This window comes from Chiloscyllium punctatum, chromosome 49 (genome assembly GCF_047496795.1).
Source record: "Chiloscyllium punctatum isolate Juve2018m chromosome 49, sChiPun1.3, whole genome shotgun sequence".
Taxonomy (NCBI): domain Eukaryota; kingdom Metazoa; phylum Chordata; class Chondrichthyes; order Orectolobiformes; family Hemiscylliidae; genus Chiloscyllium; species Chiloscyllium punctatum.
The window spans coordinates 38,896,871-38,901,682 of NC_092787.1; positions in this window are offsets into that span (position 1 = coordinate 38,896,871).

Genomic DNA, 4,812 nt, shown 5'->3' on the forward strand with positions numbered 1-4,812 from the left:
CTGCCGCCCCGGAGGTGTCACTGAGCACACACCCCCCCAACGCACAGCGCCCTCTGCCGCCCCGGAGGTGTCACTGAGCACACACCCCCCCAACACACAGCGCCCTCTGCCGCCCCGGAGGTGTCACTGAGCACACACACCCCCAACGCACAGCGCCCTCTGCCGCCCCGGAGGTGTCACTGAGCACACACCCCCCCAACGCACAGCGCCCTCTGCCGCCCCGGAGGTGTCACTGAGCACACACCCCCCCAACACACAGCGCCCTCTGCCGCCCCGGAGGTGTCACTGAGCACACACACCCCCAACACACAGCGCCCTCTGCCGCCCCGGAGGTATCACTGAGCACACACACCCCCAACACACAGCGCCCTCTGCCGCCCCGGAGGTATCACTACTGCCTTCCCACAACCTCTTGTTTGTGGGAGTGTGTGTGAGTGTATGGGACCTTGGGTTGATGTCACACTACAGGTGACCCCAGTACACACTCACACACACACACACACACTCCCCCACATACACATGTAGGTTGGGGGGGGGGGGGTGGATTTATATTTGTAAAATAACATTTCACTTTGGTGAGTGTTGACTCTCGTGCTCCTCAGATGCTGCCTGACCTGTTGTATATTCCCAGTGTCACACTCTCACCTCTGACCGACCCCCTGTATCTGCAGCCCCCACTGCCTCCTCGTAAACTGTTACCGTCAACATTAAACCTGCATTGAGGGAGGTCAGAGTTCAACTTCATTTTAAAAATAAATGTAATTTTCTTGTTTAAGGACGTGGTGATGGGTTTTGAGATTAAGGAGCGATTGTGTGCTCTAAATGGAGCCAGAAGCTGAGCATGTCGGGGGGTTGGGGGGTTGGGGGGATCAGGAGCAGCAAACACCAAGGAGTGAGAGTGTTAGATCCCATCCCCTACAGGGAGGGTGTCTCTTTCCCAGGCCCAGGGGTGTCTGCGGAATGGCTGGACTCGAACATGGAAACGAAGGGGGATGATCGATGTCCCACACTGGGACAGGGAGTGTGAGAGCCGAGACGCAGCATTGGACAGCATGAAACTAAAAATCAGCACCTCAAAGTGAGCAATCTCTCAGGGCTATTACCTGAACCACACGCCAGTTGACCCAGGAACAACGAGTGACTGATGGACTGATGTGGGCAAGAGAGGGGCAGTGGCATCAGAACAAGCTGTAACACTGGGATGTCATTGGCATCGGGGTCCAATCTCATAGATGTACAACATGGAAATAGACCCTTCGGTCCAACCTGTCCATGCCTCTCAACTCCAAAACCTTCTAGGTAGTCATGGGTAACAGGGCTTTAACCCAGTGAAAGCCTTCAGTGATTCAGCTCCAGTCACAAGGACATTACCCCCAGATCCTTTAAAAACAAAGACATTGCTGCAACTGCCCCCCGACTGGAATGAAGGAGTTGCTTCTGATTGCTACCAATGGGTCTGTTGGGTTTTATTCCAGTTGAGGTATTTTGGAGACACCCAGCCTCTGAAACTCATCGAGATGGGCTTTTTTAGTTTAGAAGAGAGAGGTCTCTGTGTTAGACAACGGAGCAGAATTGCAGGAGTGACTCTCACGAGTCTGAGAATAGTTGACAATCTCCCAGAACATCAAGAAAAAAAACAGGGAGACAAATGTTCCAGGACGTGAATCTTTCAGCCAAGAGACCATGCGTTAGCTCATTCAACAACACACAGGGAACCATTCAACACAGACTGCATTAGGCTGGTGTGGGTGAGTGAGGAGCTTGGGAAGGTAAATGATCTCCAGGTCAATGGAAGAGCAAAGACTGTGCCTTGTCGCTGTGATAAGGAAACAGTACCACTGCAAAGGGACAAGTGTCCCACTGCTACAAACTTGGATCACCACTATCTGGTCATACCACTCGGACTCTGAAATACTCTAGCCCCTTTCCAAAGGCTGATGAACCAGATGGTGCTGGGTATGTCTCATTGTGTCATGTAGTTGGCCATCCTCCTGGTGAACGGAGACACGTGGGGAACACACTTGGAGAAACTGCAAAGTTAAAAATCACACCACACCAGGTTATAGTCCAACAGGTTTAATTGGAAGCACACTAGCTTTCGGAGCAGTGCTCCACCAGGTGGATGAAAGACCACAAGATGAAGGAGCGTCACTTCAAAAGCTAGTGCTTCCAAATAAACCTGTTGAACTATAACCTGGTGTGGTGTGATTTTTAACTTTGCCCACCCCAGTCCAACACCGGCATCTCCACATCAGGAGAAACTGCAAGCCCTCTTGCAGGAAATACAGTGCACTGTCCTGGTGGCAAATCTCATAAGCAGTGAGTTCACAGAGACCTCCCTGACCTCGCTGACCTCCCTGACCTCACTGACCTCCCTGACCTCACTGACTTCCCCGACGTCACTGACCTCCCTGACCTCACTGACCTCCCTGACCTCACTGACCTCCCTGACCTCACTGGGATATACAGCAGGTGAAGGACAAGTACTGTCCAAGGCCACGAAGGTGGAAGCAGCAGCACAGTCCCCCATTTCCACAATAAAACTGGAAACCATGAATCTGACAGACCTACGGCAGAAAATAGCAAAGCTAGTGCAGCTTGAGAAATACCATAACTGCTGATTTAACAAACCAATAGATACTCCCACTCCTTCGATAACTCCTTTAATGTAGCCATCGGTGTGAGTTACATTGGGATAGAGCTTGTTTTCCTGCAGAGAGAGATCTCCAACAGAAAAAAACCAAAACAAGCACCAGAGACATTTCTCCACAAAAGGGATGGAACCCTCGGGTTTTACTGGCTCTCAAACCCTGACAGATATACGTTTGGCTGCAGAGAGATCACGAATTATACTGACTGACATTGTATCTGATTGCCATGTCAATGTGGATCGCAGCATCAGCAAAGACCATCGAGCATTACAGCGCAGCCCTCGATGTTGTACCGACCCGTGGAAACAATCTGAAGCCCATCGAACCCACACTAATCCATTCACATCCATATGCCTATCCAATGACCATTTAAACACCCTTAAAGTTGGCAAGTTTACTACCGTTACAGGCAGAGCATTCCACATCCCTACTACTCTTTGAGTAAAGAAACTACCTCTGACAGCTGTCCGATATCTATCATCCCTCAACTTAAAGCTCTGTCCCCACATAGCCATCAGCATCTGAGGAAAAAACCACTGGCTCCAGATGTCAATATTGAACACGGACCTCAGGGTTCAGTGTCAAAGAGAAAAGAAATGAAAGGGAACACTACTGCTGTCCACAACCTATGAACTTTGTGGAAATGATGAAGCTCCAGAGCACCAAGTTATTCCATTGGAGTTTATTCCTTCAACCATACCCATGGAAAAATCACCCTCATTACTAGGAAATGAAATATGATTGCAGCCCTCAGACCTGGTTAGAACAGAAAAGGTCAGATTGACCAAGGAGAGAATGAATATGGACATCTCTCTCAGTTAGTGTTGATATTGAATTGGTTTTCACCGACTCTCATTATCCCACACAGGGAATGTCATGACAACTGATCAAAACCCAAAAATGCAAAACACATGCTTAACTTAATTAATTTCAAGATTTTTTTTAACGAGGAATACTATGGACATTAAAAAGATCATGGATAAAGTCAGTGCTATCTGGTAAATCATGGTTAAATTCAGTGTTATCTGGTAGATCACGGTTAAAGTCAGCGCTATCTGGTAGATCGTGGATAAAGTCAGTGGTATTTGGTAGATCATGGTTAAAGTCAGCGCTATCTGGTAGATCACGGATAAGGTCAGTGGTATTTGGTAGATCACGGTTAAAGTCAGCGCTATCTGGTAGATCGTGGATAAAGTCAGTGGTATTTGGTAGATCACGGTTAAAGTCAGCGCTATCTGGTAGATCATGGTTAAAGTCAGCGCTATCTGGTAGATCACGGATAAGGTCAGTGGTATTTGGTAGATCACGGTTAAAGTCAGCGCTATCTGGTAGATCGTGGATAAAGTCAGTGGTATTTGGTAGATCACGGTTAAAGTCAGCGCTATCTGGTAGATCACGGTTAAAGTCAGCGCTATCTGGTAGATCATGGTTAAAGTCAGCGCTATCTGGTAGATCACGGATAAGGTCAGTGGTATTTGGTAGATCACGGTTAAAGTCAGCGCTATCTGGTAGATCACGGTTAAAGTCAGCGCTATCTGGTAGATCACGGATAAGGTCAGTGGTATTTGGTAGATCACGGTTAAAGTCAGCGCTATCTGGTAGATCGTGGATAAAGTCAGTGGTATTTGGTAGATCACGGTTAAAGTCAGCGCTATCTGGTAGATCATGGTTAAAGTCAGCGCTATCTGGTAGATCACGGATAAGGTCAGTGGTATTTGGTAGATCACGGTTAAAGTCAGCGCTATCTGGTAGATCGTGGATAAAGTCAGTGGTATTTGGTAGATCACGGTTAAAGTCAGCGCTATCTGGTAGATCACGGTTAAAGTCAGCGCTATCTGGTAGATCATGGTTAAAGTCAGCGCTATCTGGTAGATCACGGATAAGGTCAGTGGTATTTGGTAGATCACGGTTAAAGTCAGCGCTATCTGGTAGATCACGGTTAAAGTCAGCGCTATCTGGTAGATCACGGATAAGGTCAGTGGTATTTGGTAGATCATGGTTAAAGTCAGCGCTATCTGGTAGATCACGGATAAGGTCAGTGGTATTTGGTAGATCATGGTTAAAGTCAGCGCTATCTGGTAGATCATGGTTAAAGTCAGCGCTATCTGGTAGACTTTTAGCATTTAGCAAGAAGGAATCAAAACAAATGTCCAAAGTGCTG